This window comes from Callospermophilus lateralis, unplaced genomic scaffold (genome assembly GCF_048772815.1).
Source record: "Callospermophilus lateralis isolate mCalLat2 unplaced genomic scaffold, mCalLat2.hap1 Scaffold_1144, whole genome shotgun sequence".
NCBI classification, from domain to species: domain Eukaryota; kingdom Metazoa; phylum Chordata; class Mammalia; order Rodentia; family Sciuridae; genus Callospermophilus; species Callospermophilus lateralis.
Genome location: NW_027511721.1, coordinates 198,550 through 217,044, shown reverse-complemented (window position 1 = coordinate 217,044; position 18,495 = coordinate 198,550). Strand labels below are relative to the sequence as shown.

At 46.6% G+C, this 18,495-nt stretch overlaps 2 pseudogenes; both read left to right on the top strand.

Moving 5' to 3' along the window:
* On the top strand, positions 1–5,979 carry LOC143390317 (palmitoyltransferase ZDHHC19-like; annotated as a pseudogene).
* Positions 5,980–17,518: 11,539 nt separating this feature from the next.
* Positions 17,519–17,730, top strand: LOC143640096 (guanine nucleotide-binding protein G(I)/G(S)/G(O) subunit gamma-5 pseudogene; annotated as a pseudogene).
* Positions 17,731–18,495: the final 765 nt, after the last annotated feature.

The following is an 18,495-nucleotide window of genomic DNA, read 5'->3' as shown; positions in this document are numbered from 1 at the left end:
ATGGCCTCTTCACAGAGTATCACGCCCCCAAATGAACCTCTGATCGAATCCTCATGGCTGAAACCAAGCCTGATTCCAGCTTTTAATGCAATGCTTCTTATTACAATAAGTGGCATCTTCTTCGCCTTTCCGTGAGTCTCCCATGGAAGGTGTCAGTGTCTTAGACACAGAAGAGAAAATAGACAAGGACAGTACAGAGGCAGGGAGAGAAGTGGAGAGAGAGGGTCAGCAGGGGAAGGAGGATATAGAGTTAGAGGGAACTCAATGTGAAAGCACAGAGGTCTGGAGTGCCTGACGCATTTAGGGAACTATGAGAGACTGGTAATGCTGGTGACATTTTGTGGAGTCTCCATGGTCTGTCTCTAACCTGGATATTTAGATCTGTCCTTAAGGCGAGTGAGTCCTACCTCAGGTGAACTAGGCCTTTTGGGGAGCTCTGGGTTTCCCCAGACTAGGACTGAGTCTGGCTCTGGTTTCAGGTGCCGGTGGTTGGCTCAGAATGGGCAGTGGGAATTTGCCGTGGTTTCGGGCCTATTCTTTATAGTGTCCTTCTGCAGCCTCATTTTCCTCAACGGGTCAGACCCAGGCGTTTTGCACAAAGGTAAGGCCTCAGACCCCTGGAGAAGGAGGTGTTATCCCAAGGGCTGATGCCTATAGGGGTGATTTCAAACATGCTAACCCCCCTCAACCCCACCCCCCGCCCCCGTGGCCTCAGGAGCCCTTCCCTCCATGTCATCATTACTTGGGCCCTGGCACTTCATTTCCCAAGCCACTGAAGTGCGAAAAAACAGAATCCTGGAGGTGTTCCAGCTGCTTTCGAAGGGAGGACTGGGCAGGCTGGCAAGAGAGGCCAGCAGGCTCTTCCAAACCATGCAGTTCACTCCTCCTCCTTCCCATTTTACACACGACTTCAAGCACTGATCACTATTCCAAAAGGGGAGAGCTCTGTATAGAGCTCCTGTGGCTGGACAGCCCTTTTTCTCTGACTGCCACCCATCTGAGTGATCAGCTTGCTCAACAGGGACCGGGATTCCCCTGCCCTCGTCCTCCCCACCCTTCTTGTTGCCCAATGATGCTATGGCGCGGCCCCAAGCAGTAGAGTGGTGGAAGGGCCTCCTGCCACTTCCCAAATCTTTCCCCTGCCAGGCTCCTTAGAAGAGGACCCCAAAATTCAATACATAGCACGAGTGAACAACACGGCCTTTCGCCTGCAGTGGTGCTCCAAGTGTTCTTTCCATCGTCCACCCCGGACCCACCACTGTCCCTTCTGTAATATCTGTGTGGAGGTATGTACTCCTCCTTCCTGTCCACTCACCAACCCATCCCAGGGCACCTGGCCAGGACCAGGAACCTCACATCATATGTGGTCCAGGGGTGGGTATGAGATCATCTTCCCACACTGATACAAGTGGCTCTCAGCCACTCTTGGTCACTTATATATGTTATTGCCTCCAGTTATGCACTTGTCCTGAGACGCTGGCCTTGCTTGCACAGGTGCTGACATGCAAAGGGCACCATCTGTGCTGAGCCTGGTGGAGTCAAGGGGAGGAAAGGCAATGACTGTCCCACTAGCTTGCTGATACTAGATACCCATAACTTTAGGCTGCCTGCTGCCCTGTTCTAGGTATCGTTGCCTGTCCACCTCTGGGTGTCCAATTGAGGGTTTCCTGGGTTCCAAGTGCTCTTCTTTCATGTGCACACCTTGCACGGGTTTCCAAGTACAGAAGGCTGGCTGGGCAAGAAATTCTTCTCATCCTTACCCAGTATCTGAAAAAATACAGCTTCAGAGCTTTTCTGTATCCTGCTCAATGTGACACCAGGCAGGTCTTGTCTCTAAAGACCTCACTAATGACAAATGACCTGATGAGCCATGGCGTCCTAACTGTGCTCTATCGATGGACGTGCTGGTTTCACCCTGGAGATGGGAGCTCACGTGCAGGGCCAAGAGCAGGAGGTCTAGGGGCTGGGTTGAGGGGGCGCCTCAAGATTTGGGGGTATTGGGCTAAGCCAAATAGACCCTCAAGGTCTGCCTTCTCTCCCCTAGGACTTTGACCACCACTGCTTGTGGGTAAACAATTGTGTAGGTCAAAGAAATTTCCGCGTATTCGTGCTGCTGCTGGTGTCCCTGTGCCTTTATCTGGTTGTTCTTCTGGCTACCAGTGTGCTTTTTCTCATTCGTACAAGACACATGCCATTGTCGCTGGACTCAGCCATGGCGTATCCACCCAGTCCCAAGGGCCCACACTGGGAAGAGAATGGGTTGTGGGGAGGGACGGACAGCCAAGGGGCAGGACAGCCAAGAGGCGGGGTTAACCAAGGGAGGGCTGATGTTGTGGGCAGGGCTAAAGGGAGAAGCTACTTGAGAGGACCTGTGAAGGACAGGTTGAAGGTGAGTGGGGTCAGGGAGATGGGCGTGGTAGGATGGACTATGGAGTTAAGAATCTAGGGAGGCCAAGAAGTTGGGTAATGAAGGTTGAAAAGGGTCAAGTGGAAGAACAGCATGGTGTGGTGAGGTTTCTCTTGGGTGTGCTGGATTAATTGTCCAGTCCAGGGAGGAAAAAGTGGGTGGGCGGGGCCAGCAAGGGCGGGGCTAATGAGGGCGTGTCGGTCGTTGGGCGGGGCCAGGAGAGAACAGTTGGTCTGTTCTTCTTAGCTTGTGTATGCACAGCATCGCAGTAGCTGTACCTGTCTTGGTACTCCTGCTGCCTGTCATTCTGATCCTGATGATACAGTCTGTGATCAGAATAACACCAGCAGACACCTAGGAAAACGCTTGAGATGGGGGTCGGTCCTGAGTGGTGTAGCAGCCTGCAAGAAACTGAGTTTGGCGAGGCCAGCATTGTAGAGGAGGACGTGCCACTCTTCCTGTCCTAGGTGTGATTTTGCAAAGGTGGAAGACAGGAGGGTGTTGTCTGCGAGAGGCACACCTTTGCAAAAAGGCACAGAAACCCGAAAGTAGGATGTTAAGGAAATGAGGAAGGAACGATTCTAAATCAAACCCAAGGTGGCATGGGCAATGAAGTTGACCCCGTGGGAGTCAAGATTAAAAAGCCCCTAAAAGTTGAGCGTGAAATTTAGTTTTGATGAAGTGGAAACCTGGGAGCCATGGTGGGATTTAAAAAAAAAAAAAACTCATTTATTGAGGAATAAATTAAAACTGCAAAATTCACCCTTTTAGTCTAGGATAAGGGATTTTGACAAATGGATACTGTCCTGCATTCTCCAGCATGATCAAGTTTAGGCAGTTTCTTTACTCCAGAATATCCTTTCATTCACATGTTGTTTTCATTCTCTCTCCCTATGTCCTTCTGGTTTTTCTTTTTTTCCAGGATCACATGTAAATGGAGTCATTGCCTTCTTTTCTCTGGCTTTATTTATTTAGGACAATGTATTTGAGATTCATCCATGTTGTCGCTCATATCAGTATTTTATTTCCTTTTATTGCTGTGTAGAAGCGTATGGATGCCCTATAGATTGTTTATACATTCATCAAACGAAGGATTTTTTACATTACATCTAGTTTTTGCCAGTATTTTTGTTTGTTTTGTTTTGTTTGTTTCATAGTAGAAATTGAACCCGGGGGTGTTTAATCACTGAGCCACATTCCTAGCACCCCTCCCATTATGTTTAAAAAAATTTTTTTTTTTAAATTTTGAGACAGGGTCTCACAAAGTTGCTTAGTGCATCACTAAGTTGCTGAGGCTGACTTTGAACTTGCCATCCTCTTGCTTCAGGCTCACAAGCCTCTGGGATTATAGGTGTGGGCCACAATGCCTAGCTAGTTTGGGGTAGTTATAAATAAAGCTGCCCCAAACATTGATGCACAGGAATGTGAACATAAGTTTTCATTTTTGTTGAATAAATTCTTAAGGGTGGCATTGCTGAGTCATAAGGTAAACACGTGTGGAACTTTGTAGGAAATTGCCAAATTTGTCTTCCAAAACAATTGTAAGGTTTCTAAATTCTACCAGCAATGTTTGGGAATTCCAGTTGCTTCACATCCTCACCAACATTTCACACTTTTTTTTTTCAAATATCTTTTAGGTATCAGTTGACCTTTTATTTATTTATATGCAGTGCTAAGAATCGAATTCAGTGCCTCACACACACTAGGCAAGCATTCTATCACTGAGCCACAACCCTAGCCCCTCACACTGTCCTTTGTTATTTTGTTTTGTCTTTTAATCAAACCTGTCTTATTAAATGAGTCGTAGTATTTCATTAAGGATCCAGGTTGTGTTTTCCTAATGAGTAATGATGTTGAGCCTATTTTCATGTCTGTTTGGCCTTCAGTGCGTCTTTGGTAAAATGTTTACTCCTGGCAGGGCACAGTGGCGCACACCTGTAATCCCAGCAGCTTGGGAGGCTGAGACAGGAGGATTCCGAGTTCAAAGCCAGCCTCAGCAAAGCGAGGCACTAAGCAACTCTGTGAGACCCTGTCTCTAATAAAATACAAAGAAAAAAATGGACTGGGGATGTGGCTCAGTGGTTGAGTGTCCCTATATTCAATCCGTGGTACCCACTCCACCCAAAAGCGTTTACTCCAATCTTTTGCCCATATGAAAAAACGGTTGTTTTCTTATTGAGTTTTAAGAGTTTTCTACATCAGATTCAGATCTAGGTTTTGCAAATCTCTTCTTGCAATCTGTGACTTGTCATTCCATTTTCTTCATAGCATCTTCCCAAGAGCAGGAGTCCTTAGTGTTGTTTTTCTAGGACTAGGGGTTGAATCAGGGGTGCTCAACCACTGAGTTCTCCCTCAGCATTTTCTGGCTGTTGTACATTCTACATAGAAAATTGTCATCTGTGACGAACAGTTTCATTACCTTCTTTCCAATCTGTGTATCTTTATTGCTTTTTCTTTTTAGTGTTGATTAGGAATGATAGAAGTGGGCATCTCTGCCCTGGGATTCCTTTAGTATGGCAATCTCTTGACTAAAGGCTCTTTCAGTAAGACTGGTGGGCAGCATCAGTGGGGGAGGGGATGCTGCAGACCCCAAGACAGTGAACAGACAGAGGAGCCTATCTGTTCATCACCTCCCATCCTTTTAGTTCCCAGCCCACCACTGCCATATCTGGTCCTCCTCCCACCTGAGACTCTGTGCTTGGCCCTTATTCATCAGCCCTGTGGTCTGCCTTTACTTTGAGCTTGACCTTTACTGCTTTGTGTACTGAAGGCCTTCAGCCCAGATTTTCCTGGGCCATGTGATTTTTGACTAGGAAACTATGATTGGGCCTCCCCACTGCCCCTGTCCTCCCAGATAGTGAAATTCAATTAAGGCATAATTTTAGAAAAAAAAAATGAGAGGTGGGGAAATGAAGTGGGAGTGGGGTGGTGACATTTTCTTTGGAGCAATTGAGCAGCACAAGGAAGAATTTAAAAGGTATCTGAAAGGGGCTGGGGTTGTAGCTCAGTGGCAGAGAACTTGCCTAACATGTGTGAGGCACTGAGTTCGATCCTAAGCACCCCATACAAATTAAAAAAAAAAATAATAAGGTCTATCAACAACTAAAAAATATTTTTTAAAAAAGGAGGGTGTGTGGAAGGATGAGGTAAGAGGACAGGTGTGGCCAATGGAGACAGAACAAGGATCTTGCACAGGGAGGCACAGGATAATGAGGAACCAAGAGAAGGCAGGAGAAAGGAGTGCAGTATCAGCACTGTCTGGGGAGAGCTGCTCACAAGTGAGTCGAGGGAGGTCACTCTTCCTAGGAGCATAGGAAGGCAGGAGGCCCTGGGTCACTCTGGGCTCCCCTGCCCTTAGAATCTTGCTCCAGGCCTGGGCTGAGCCCTGGCTTAGCTGACTGACTTAGGAGGAGTCACTGGGAGATGGACTTGCCGAGTCCTGCTGATTCTGAGCTCCTCTTCCCATCCCCATCTCCCTCCAGGGCAAATCACTCTGGAACAACAACCCCTTCGACCAGGGCTGTGCCAACAACTGGTATTTGACCATTTGTATGCCAGTGGGACCCAAGTGAGTTGGTAAACTGAAGGCTCAAGTGGTGGACCTCTGGGGCTGGTGGGAGTGGGGTGAGATAAAGCTGGGTTTTCTTCTTTGGTCCCTGACCCCAGCTCCCAGGCCCTGTCACCCATTGTCCTTTCCTTTGGGGTTTTCTCCAGGGCACTCTGGGAGCCTGTGGGAACGTCCCTATTCATTGCCCTTCTAGGTTCTTGCCCTAAGAAATGGGGTAGAGGGGAAATGCAGCCGGGATGAGACTACTGGCTGGGAACCCTGGGCTCTGTGCTTTCCAAGCTGAGGGTGAGGGTGGTCAGGGGGACCAGGCCAAGGTGGGTAGTGACTCCCTGCATTTGGTCTATCACGCCCCAGGTACATGTCTGCAGCTACTTGGATGCAGCAGGAGGAAGGCACGGAGTGGGACCCTGAGCAAGGGGACCCAGTGCACACACGGTTCTCGCCACAATATTCCCGTCAACACCGTCCCACAGAGCTCCCTGGGCCCACATCTCCAACACATGGGCAGGGCCCCCCAGGGAGTGGCGAGGCTGCAGCTTTACAGGAGGTGAGGAATAGTGGGTGTGCATTGGGAGAGGGATGTCTGTGGGTCACACATGTGTTGGGGGAGGCTCCGGAGGTTGGGCTGGCCCTGAAGCTGAAGCACATGGAGCTTAAGGAACGGAAATATGGACCTGCGTGTGCGGGTTCCAGGTTTCAGAGCACTCCCAGGTGTTGCTGAATTGACAAAGAGAAAAGACTGCGCCACTAATTTGCTAGTTGGCCTTGGACAGTCCCTTACCTTTCTAGGCCTCAGTTTCCTCAGTTATTAATGAGGACTGAGACTAGTAATTTATGTTTTAAAGGAGATTCTTTTTTTGGGGGGAGGGGGACAGGGAATTGAACTCAGGGCACTCGACCCCTGAGCCACATCCCCAGCCCTATTTTGTATTTTATTTAGAGACAGGTTCTCAATAAGTTACTTAGTGCCTCACTTTTGCTGAGGCTGGCTTTGAACTTGTGATCCTCCTGCCTCAGCCTCCCAGGCCACTAGAATAATAGTCATGTGCCACTGTGCCTGGCTCTTTTTTTAATGGAAATTTGTACTTGAAATCCCATGTGAAATATATGAAGTGGAGCATTAGGAGTGCAGTAGGGTAGATAACCCATGGTGCCCCCCAAGGGCCCTTGGATTACTTGGGGTACCAGCCCTCTCCTTTGTCCTGCCTCCTGGGGCCCAGAGCCATGACTGTGAACTACAGGGTAGAAGTTAGAAAGAACACCCGTGTATTGACTTATGTGTTTAGATTTCCATCAGCCCGATGCCGCAGCAAAAAGCCCACAGAGAAGGCTTGGCCTCCCATCCATGAGCCTCTCACTCACCCATTCACACTGCTGGATACCAGGACATCTGAACCTCATCTTCTGAGCCTCCACGTGGAGGCCTCTCGTAGCTGAGCCCTCAATCACTCCCGTATTGGGAGTGCTAAGACTTCCATTCCTGTTGTACATTTGTAAATAGTTTTTACTTCTTCCTATGGATGCTCTGTCTGTTTGTTCTAGGTTTAGAGAAGGGTGTTTCCTGGGGATGTAGGGAGGCTCTGAGGGGTTGGAACAAAGCCCTCTTGGAAGCGAAAGATCCTTGCTCTCTGGAGACCCAAGCTAGGGAACCAACATTGTCTAGCTCATTGACCTTGAGCAAGACACTTGTCATTTCTCTGATCCTTAAAATGTGGCAACAGTAATAATCACAGTGACTGACCTGGCTGGCTTCCTGGCAAGGGCTGGAGATGAGAGGAGAGAAAACCCTCAGCTAGCACTAGGGATGGAACAAGCCCTGCCCTGCAGCATCCCTGTCTGACTACAGGGGGTGCCAGCTGCCCAGAAATTTGAAAACCAAGTCTGGCCCAGCCCTCTAGTGGGAGGTGAGCCAGCCTGAATCAGTCTGGTGCCCCCTCCTGGCCGTCTCCTCCCCAGATGTGGGAGGGTGGGGGCATTCATCCTGCATCTCACCTGCAACTGTGTCCCACCCTGGTCCCTTCCTCCTGGGGTGCATCAGGTGCTGGTTCTGGTCCTGTCCCTGGGGTAGACTCAGGTCTTTTGAGTCTGCAGGCCCCAGAGTGTTGGGCAGGGGGCACATCAAACCGTGTGTCTGTTAGTCTCCAGAGTGTGATCTTGGGACTGGGAATAATATCACCTTCGTAGTAGGTTGTTCGAGGAGGAGGTGAGGTGTTTCATCTAGTGCACAGCAGGCAAGCAATGAATGCAGCTGGAATGATTTATGTTTATTTTCTCCACTAGTTGTGCGACCTGACCATGTCAGAATTTCCAGAGTACTATTAGTGGTTGTGGGGCTCTCTGAATTTGTATCAAGGACCCCATATCATCTTGCCATATGAAGCATCAGGACAGACAAACTATACTGCTTCTTTCCATACTTGTATCTGGGTGAAACCATCTTGTGTGATAAGGGTGGAGGCAAAAGGATGTCACCCAAGGGGTCAGATGCATGTCCCTAGGGTGTGTGTGTGTGTGTGTGTGTGTGTGTGTGTGTGTGTGTGAGAGAGAGAGAGAGAGAGAGAGAGAGAGAGAGAGAGAGAGAGAGAGTATGCACATGTTTGGTATGAGCTCATCCTCAGCGGTTTGTTCGCCCAGCCCCTTATCCTTTCTGACCAACTTTAGGAGGTGGGTGACCTATGATGCAGGATGTGTCTCCAAGTCTCCAGAATACAAAGTCCCACAAAAAGACTGCTCTTCCCTCTTCCTTTCCTCCTCAACCTCTCCTGGGAAGCCCAGGCCCAGCCCCACCCGCCTGCCCTGGCTTGAACTCCAACACTTCTCATCCCTTTTCCCTGTCCCAATATCTATCTCCCTGGGCACAAGTCCCTTTGGGGCTTAAGGCTTTTCTCAAATCTTATTCCTGCTCAATTCCTCTGTCTGGGAAGCCCAAGTTCATGGGCACATGACAGAGAAAAAGGGGGGAGTCCTGTGCCCAGGTTTTAGTGCCTGTGAACCTGTGTGTGCAGTAGGGATGGCTCAACCCTGCTGACCAACAGGGGGAAAGGCTGAGTGGGGAAGCCAGAGGCTCCCAAGCTCATTAACTAAGGACAGCCCTCCCAATAAACTGGATCTGAGTGAGGGAGGAGAGAGGTGGTCCAGGATCCTGGGCCAAGGCCTGGATGTGCATCATGGAACTGCCTTGGTGGGGGAGTGCTGGAGGGAGTCCAGCTCCAAGCAGGGCCCAGAAGGCCAGGCCTCAGTCTCTGAGGAGTTCATGCTGCCTCCTCCAGCCCCGCTGGCTGTCCCCCTGCCATCCTGCCTATCCCCCTGCCATCCTGCCTGGTTCAGGTCTGCACTCATTGGCTCCCTGCCTACAGGTATACAGGGCCTCACTCAGTCTCAGTCAAGGGCCTTTTAAGCCCTAAGCTAGATGTGAGACATCTCCTTGACAATCTGGTCCTCATTTTCCCCACTAGGGAAGGATGTAATTTCCCTCAGATTCTCAAAAGAGGACATGGCCTTTCCAAAGGCAAAGACTTCCTGCTCTGGGATGAAGATTTTAGGTGTGTCCGCCCCCTGCCCCCAGCCTAGGATTCCTAGGATTTCCTTAAGAAAGACCCTTGGATCAGGCTCATTGCTTCTTGAGCATTAAGTGGGACATAGAACATTCCTTCCTTTGACGTCCTCCACCATACCCTCTACCCTAAGCCTTGGGCCAGTCTTGTGACTCCTTGCCAAGTTGAGAGGACCCAACTGGGCTTCACCCCCTTCCCTTTTTGCCCCCTTCTCATTTCTGCTGAATGTGCCCTTGATTCTCAGACATGCCCCACCCAATCCTTGGCCCATGGATAAGGCAAGGGGTGTTATAGGGGACCAGTTATGGGGCCCACTGTCCACCTACCCAAGAAACTCTGCCATCCCTGGGCCAGAGCCAAGAAATGGCCCCCATGCCTGCAGGGCTACCAGGTGCCCACAAGCTCCTAGAACCATAATGCCAGATTCGTGGGACCCCAATAGACCTCCAGGAGCCGAATCTGATGCAATTACACAAGAGTCTTTATTGCAGGCTCGCACCTGGACTCTCAATCGTTTACAATACAGCGGTCCTGAGTAGTGAGTCCCAACCCTTAGTTAGTGAGGATTTATAGGTTTTGGAAGGATACACTATGCATCACAACATCACACAGGAAATCATTATATGCCACGGGAAAATCAAACTACAATTCTTAACATTGATGAGCACATTCATTGGCGGGAACAAGTTGGGTAAGGGTAGTGGGTGAAATCAAATGGTGGATATATTTGAACTGATTGGTTTAGGCCAGAAGGGTTGCAAGAGTCTATATGCCAAACTGCAGGGTTGCCTAATCATGTTATACATCACGGAAACTACTGGGAGGTCACCTGACATTTCAGATATTTTTCCTGTCTCGTGCTGATTGGTGGTTGCTATGGGGTTGCTATGGGTCCTCACCTAGCTTAACTGAGTCAGGGGCACCTAGCACCACAGATCCCTTTTGTTAAACAACTCAGCAGGGTGGGTATGTGCCTAAGAACCTTCTGTGGGTTTTTCCAAAGACAAGAGTCATGCCCCCTCCCTCTGGACAGGCCTTGAGGTAGAAGCTGATTTCTCAAAAACGGAGTCACATCAGTTTCTCAGAACCTGGGATGGAGAGCCTAGCATCTCCAGACCTTTCCTCATGCGCCTCTTGGGAAGTCAGGGCATATAGGATGAGACTCAACCTAGTCACCCAGCTCTGCCGCCAACTAATGTGCAACAGGAGAATCTGTCTTCCCTTTGCTAAAACTTGGAGTCCTCAAGGTAATCATAGATATCACACTGAGGGTCACAGACTCTTAAGTCTTTAGGGCGGGTAGGGACTCAGGGCTACCTCATCCAGCTGTCTGCCACCCCCAGTTTTGCAGATGGGGCTCTTAGGTCCTGCAGAGGGAAGAGTTTGTCCAAGATAACCTGGTGGCATCAGCCTGATGGCTTTCTCTGGTTCCCAGGGGACCACTCTCATTCCTGCTTCCAGGGCCATTCCAGCAGGGGAAGGGCATGGGCAGTGATCACAGGGCACCACTCTCTAGGCAAACTTAGAGCTGGCAGTGAAGTTCAGCACAGGGCTCTCTACTGAAAAAGCGGCCAGTTTGAACCCCTCTCCAACCCTGCACTGTGCCCATAGTGCTCCTGCTGCCTCTGGCTCAGCCCTGTCCTGCTCTGCCCTGAGGGCCCCACCCAAGAAGGCCTGCAAGTAGCTGAGGGTGAGGCAAGGCTAGGACCCCTGGGGCAGAGGAGCTGGTTCTCTGAGGAAGTGGGGGTGTCCTGCCCCTTTTACACACTTTAGAATTCCTTTGTTCTCATGCCTTCACTTCCTCACAACCTGCTTACTTGACCTAAAAGATGGAGTGATCCAAGGGCCAGAAGGAAGTCGATCAGGGGTCCTGGCAAGAAGGGAGCAGCCTAGGAGGCATTCACTAAAATCCCCTACAACTTTCTGCAGGGAGGAATAATCCCTGGAGGCTGGTAACCTTGGCAACAGGAGGAAAAGGGGAAGTGCTCTAGAGGTATTAATATTTTATTACTTTTCCTTTCAAACCAGCCTCCATCTTTCTGATCTGACCCATTATTTATTACTTGCACTGTCCTTTTGTCCCCACCAACAACACTTCCTGAATATGTGTCCTATGAAGACAATGAAATTTGATTCCACGTGTACAGACCACTGATTACTTCAATTTTCCTTACTTCCAATCACCTCTCCCCGTACCTTCGACCTCCCTGCTTCATTATCATAAATATCCCTAAACCTTATGGGGGAGAGATCTGAGACTTGATCTGTCTTCTGGCTTGGCTGCCTCCTAAATAAACCTTTTCTCGTTTGCAAAACTGGTCATTTTGAAATAGTAATTTGGGAAGACAGAGAGACATACTAAGTGTCAAAAGAACCGCCATAAACCACTAAATGTGAAAGGCTCCCTCCAACACTTGCAACTTTGAGGGCAATGTGCAAAGGAGGGTGTAAAATTGTGTAGCTCTACCCTGCCTCCACCTCTAGACCAGCCCCTAGCTATCCTCCCTCTGCAAATACTAACACCCCATACCAACAGGTTGCCTTCTGTCTCTCTGGAGGTAGCCTGCATTACCCCAAAGGGGTCTCTCTCTTAAGATAAGCCGCCATTCTTCCTTGAATATGTATCTACTTCACAAATAAACCTCTGTCTCTGCCTTTGACTGGTGCATGGTAAAATTCTTTTCTGTCATGTCTGCAAGAACCTTGCTGGCCCTGAGTCAAGTTCTCCCTTTCTCTGGAAACTTCTCAGACCATTCTTCAGAGAAATATCTTCTCCTGTGACCAGTTCAGTGATTGGCATGCCATCTATGGGAGGCAGGTGGCCAGGACCATGCCTAATTCAGTAACTGACTGTCATGGAGAAGAAATCTCTCCCAAGAAGGGTCCAAAGAGTTCCCGGAGGGAACTCAGGGCAGCAAAGAATTTCAGCATGAGTCTGGCAAACGCAGAGACAAAGGTTTATTTAGAAAGTAGATACACATTTAAGGGAGAATGCCATCTGTCTCAAGAGTGAGAAGCCCCTCCTTGAGTTGGAGGTCCAACATTTGTAGAAAGGCCATAGTCAGGGACAGGACTGAGGTGGAGACAGGGTCGAGCTGCACAATTGTAAACTCAGTTTTCGCTGAGTTTATGTATTTTCCTCATTTTACAAGGACATGAGCCAAGAGCCTGTCAAGATTTTAACACAGTGACTCCCACTGCTTGCCTATCCTCAAGCCTGTCTCTTTTGTCTAAAAAAAAAAAAAACAGAGACCAAGCTAGAATTTCATAGGACCAAGCAAATGGGGAAAGGGCTGAGAAAGATGTGCAGGTTAGGGGTTTGGGGATGGAATACTGAGGAGATAGCTCTGGCTGTCTCCCTATTCATTCGTACCTACTCCCTTTCTTGCAGTTTTGGAGAGAATACAGGTATGGGGGGAAGGCTGCAAAAGGGGTGGGGGGAGGCTTTCTTTTTGCCCCAGTGGTATCTGAAGAGCCAAAGTGGGCAGCAGGCCAGAAGCTGACTCTCTTGCCTAGATGACTCACAGTTTTTATTATTTGATTGCTTGTTTTCTTTTGTCTGACTATACCTACCCTCAATTTTGCCTAAACACACACACTGGCTCACTAATTTAGCAGGCATATGCTGAATACCCACCAGTGACAAGAGTAAGATGTGACCCCGTGCTCATTGTTCACAGACTTAGAAAAGGAGATGGACACTTAAAGAGTTAGTAAAAAAGATGAAAAGTGCCAAAACAAGTAGGACTGTCTGTGAATGTATTAATCATACCTTTATATTCTGTTGTTTGTTGTTATTGTTGTAGTTTTTAAATAAGGGACTGCTTCTTTGGGGTTAGCCATTTCCTAAAGACAGTAAAAAACTGCCTAAGGCACACCTCTTATATGCATACCAACCACTGGGGGGGGGGATATACTTCTAACTTCTTCTTTTATCAAGCTCTTAGTGTTCCCTTTACCTAATTGCCCCAGTGCCAGGTACCAGACTGCAAGAGACATTCCTAAATGCTGCATCCTGTTCGAGTTAGCCAAGCCAAACAATTCAAAACTTATGCTCCTTTACCCAGTCCTTCCCTTGGAAACCACAATAAAGGCTCTGACCTTGTTTTCTTACTGACCTGGTATTTCCCTGTGTGCTCCCCATTCACAGCCTGCAGTGCCTTCTGTTTGTAGGGATCAGTAGTATAAGTCCCTTCTTTTTTCATGACAGTACTTTCGTTGTCTATGTGACTTAACACACATTTCAAACAATCCTGGGTGGGATTGGGTATGATGGTGCATACCAGTAATCCCAGCAGTTCAGTAGGCTGAGACAGGAAGATAACAAGTTCAAAGCCACCTCAGCAATTTAGCAAGGCCCTGTCTCAAAATGAAAAATAAAAAAAAAGGCTGGGGATGTATGATATACTCAATGATAAAGTGCCCTTGGGCTCAATCCACGGTGTTCAAACAAACAAGGAAAAAAAAAAACAACCACCACCATTTCTGGTTACACTTAAAACAGTGAATACCTATATGTCTCCTACTATTTTGTTTAGTATAAACAAACATAACTAGATAAGAGTTTGTTCCCCACATGGGTTCTGTTTCATCATTCTCAGAGCAAAGAGTCTACTTATTTGTTTATGAACTATCTTAGTATTCCTGGGATGCTAAAATAATAAATAACAAATTTAATCCTCACACTTCTGGGGACTGGAAAATGTAAGGTCATGGTACCAGCTTTCCTGATTCATAAATAACTTCCTGCTGTGTCCTCACTTGCTGAAAGGGGCAGATAAGCTCCCTTGGCTGATTTTGAAGAACACTATCCCATTTTTAAAGATAGTAATCTCTGGCAATAGGCAGCACTGTATACAGGAATATAGGGCTCTGCCCTCATGACTTCATCATCTCCCATAGGTCCCACTTCCTGATGCCATCGCCTTGGAGGCTTAGAAATTCAACATATGAATTTGGGGGTTGGGAGTAGGAATAAAACATTCAGACCATAGCAAGAATTTTTGTTTAAGAAAATGTGTGGGGGCCTGGGGATGTAGCTCAGTGGTAGAGCGCTTGCCTCACCCGTGTGAGGCACTGGATTTGATCCTCAGCACCACATTAAAAAATAAATTCATAAACAAAAATATTGTGTCCATCTACAACTAAAAAAAAAAAAGAAAGAAAGAAAGAAAGAGGGGCTGGGGATGTGGCTCAAGTGGGAGCGTGCTCACCTGGCATGCGCACTGCCCTGGGTTTGATCCTCAGCACCACATACAAATTAAAGATGTTGTGTCCGCCAAAAAAAAAAAAACTATAAAATAAATATCAAAAAATTCTCTCTCTCTCTCTCTCTCTCTCTCTCTCTCTCTCTCTCTCTAAAAAAAGAAAGAAAGAAACTGGGTGGGATTTGGAGGTGGTTGCTGGGGAATTTTGAGGAATTAGGAATATCCTATATGTAATGAATTCTTAGTAAGTTTCAAACAAAAATCAGGTAGTCTGACAACTTCTGAATATCAAAGAAAACTATCCATTTCTAGAACTTCAATTGCCAGGCTCCTCTGTGTTTGCAAAGTATCTTTACAGCTAATCTGTCATTACTCACATTACTGATAATAGTTGAGAGATGCTATAAGACTCACTTGGCTTGAAATACCTTGGCCAATAACCTGGGGTTCCTCCTAATCTATTTGGTATAAATTGCCTAGTTATAGCCTCTATCAAAGGGTAATTTAAGTTATCTGGCAGGGGAGAAATGTCTCTCTTTGATGATTTGCAGCTGTTGAAGATTTCTAGTAACTGGCTTGACATAGAAATGTGGGGATGTTTCTCAAGAAATATCAGCTTAGAGTGCTGGGGTTGTGGCTCAGTGGTAGAGCGCTCGCCTAGCATGCAGAAGGCACTGGGTTCCATCTTCAGCACCACATAAGTGTAAAATGAAGATATTGTGTCCACCTAAAACTAAGAAATAAACATTTTTTTTTTAAAAAAAAAAGAAATATCAGCTTAGGGTTTAATTCTGCTAATTCTGGGTATTCTTAGATGACCCCTAAAGCTCAAGTGTTAAAGAGTTGGTCTCCAATGCAGAAGTGTTCAAAGATGGGGGTCTTTGAGAACTGATTAAATCACAAGGACTCTGACTTCAACAATGCATTCATTCATTTATGCTTCAGAGTTTACTGGGTTTTGAATGAGAGGCTTTGTTATAAAAGCAAATTCTCCTTTGCTTCCTAGGCACCACGAGGTCAATAGCTTTGGTCTACCACATGTCCGTCAGTGATGTTCTGCCTCACTATAGGCCTAAAAGCAACAGAATCAGCTAATCATGGAATGAAACCTCTGAAACTATAACGCAAATATAAATCTTTTCTCTTTTCTAGTTGTATATCTTAAGTATTTTGTCAGTGACACAAAGCTGATCAACAAACTGAATTCCAATCTTTTCCTTGGACATATTACCACAAATCAGTTTGGATAATCACTTTGGCAGACACTGAGACTGACTGGGGCAGGATAGGTGTTCAATAAAATTTACTGCAAATTCAGTTGAATGAATGGAAGCTTTACTGCATCAGTTCCAGCTGTGATTTGCATAGAACAGGGACCAACTCTAGTTATACAAAGCAAATAGAGAAATTCCTGGAAGGGTATCAGGAGTTCATAGAATTAAGGCAGTTATCTGGCTTGTGGCAGATTGCAGAATCAAGGTAGTTCCAGGGAGCTGGCACAAATCCACAGGTTCATGAAGAATCTGTCCCTAGAATTGCCATTAGCCCCACCTCCAGCATCCCTTCTGATCCAGGATTCAAATTCCTGGGACTTTAATTGTCTAAATTACCTGTTTGAAATAATTAACCCAAAGAGATAAAAGAAGGGTCTTCAACTCTCAAGATGGGAGGCTGCAATGGAAGACACATACTAAGAATTGTTCCAATAAAGCCTTCACACAATAAGAAAAATTTCAAAAAAGAATATGGTGGGAATAGAAGAGGGGAATTAGATATTGCACTGTGAAGAAAGACAAATGTCATTCACATTGATACTGAAAGAGAGATGGGCTGGGTGGGGGGGGGCGCCGGTTACTGGTAAAGGAGAAAATATATGGGTGTAGTCTCAGAAGAAGGAAAAAGTGACCATCACAGTCCTCATGTAGCTGGCCAGACAGCTACAATAACCTGGACAATGGGGTACAGAAAATAAGTATTTCATGGAGTTCCCAGGCTAACATAGGAACTGAACAAATATTTGTTCATTGAATTCACAACAAAATGGAAACCTAAAACATGCTATTTAGATACAAGGAACTGAGTTTCCTTCTGTTAGCTCAGTTGGGAATGTGTCCTCATAGACAGTGACTCATCTTTAGAACCAGTTGAGACTTCCCATTTACTCTTAGGCCCTTATCAAAGATACTGGGTTATCTTTTGCCTTCTGTGTCAGAAGTATGGGGTCTCCATGAAGTTAGTCTTGGGCTTTCCCAGACTTCAGCTACACTGGAATGACTGCTTTCATGCTCCCAAGAGACATGCTTCTCTTTCTGGGTTTTCAGATAAAGAATCAGCCCTTAACCAGTTGAATGAGAAGTAATACTCCATTTATACATGTTGTGTCAAAATGCATTCTACTGTCATGTAGAATAGAACAATTTAAAAAAAAAAGAATCATCCCTTAATTCCTGGCAATTATTTATCTCTTTTTCTATAAGAATCTCTTTTCTAGCCAATCGCAGTGGTGCACAGCCAGTAATCCCAGTGGCTCGGGAGTCTGAGACAGGAGGATCATGAGTTCAAAGCCAGCCTCAGCAATGGTGAGGTGCTAAGCAACTCGTGAGACCCAGTCTCTAAATAAAATACAAAAAAGGGCTGGGAATGTGACTCTGTGGTCAAGTGCCCTGTGTTCAATCCACAGACCCCCTCAAAAGGAATCTTCTCTGCTAAACGCTGCCCAGTCATCTGGCCCAGCTGACGGTGACCTGTGGACCCTCTGATAGAAGAGTCACCTGGCTCTCGAATGCACCATGTCTTGTCCTCCAGCGTTGACACTATGAAGAAGGTGGTTCAGCAGCTCTGGCTGGAAGCCGGACTCAACCACATGAAGGTTTCCCAGGCAGTTGCAGACTTGAAAAAATTTGTCTGCAGAATGCTCACCATGATCCCCTACTGACTGGAGTATCTTCATGTACAAGTTCCTTCAGACCCCAGAAAGTCTATTCCTTTTTGTAGTCATCTTTCTGAGGTTACCCAAACCCACTGCTCAAGAACCAGTGAATATTCAAGAGAGCTTAATTTGAAGCCTGTACAAAAAATTTCCCTGTAACACATGTACCAAAATACAATCTTCTACTTTTGTCAATCCTTAACATCTACCTCTCTGAATTTTCATGAATTTCTATTTCACAAGGGTAATTATTTTATATACACTAGCAGCAACATAAAATAAAATATCTATTTTTTGTACAGGGGATTGAACCCAAGAGCATTCAACCACTGAGCCACATCCCCAGACATATTTTGTGTTTTTATTTAGAGACAGGATCTCACTGAGTTGTTTAGTGCCTTGCTTTTGCTGAGGCTGGCTTTGAACTCTCGATTCTCCTGTCTCAGTCTCCCTGGCTGCTAGGATTACAGGCACGCGCCACTGCACCTGGCTCAAAATACTTGGTATTAAAAAAAAAAAACAAAACAACTTTCTTCTTCCTCTTGCAGAGAAGCCACATAACCCAGATATTGAATCCTGGTGTACTATAAATCTGAATTTCAATCTTAGGTCTTTCCCATATTTGCTGGTTGTCTCATCTTGTTGAATATGACCAGAGCCAGTTCATTACTCTGAGAAACTCCTGTCCTACAGGAATTTTGAGTGAAAATATACTTAAAGTTCCAGACACATAAAATACTGTATTTCTCATGATACCCAGCCATTAGGTCGTGTCCAAAAGATGGACCTATTAAAAATAATGCTCAAGGGCTGGGGATGTACCTCAGTGA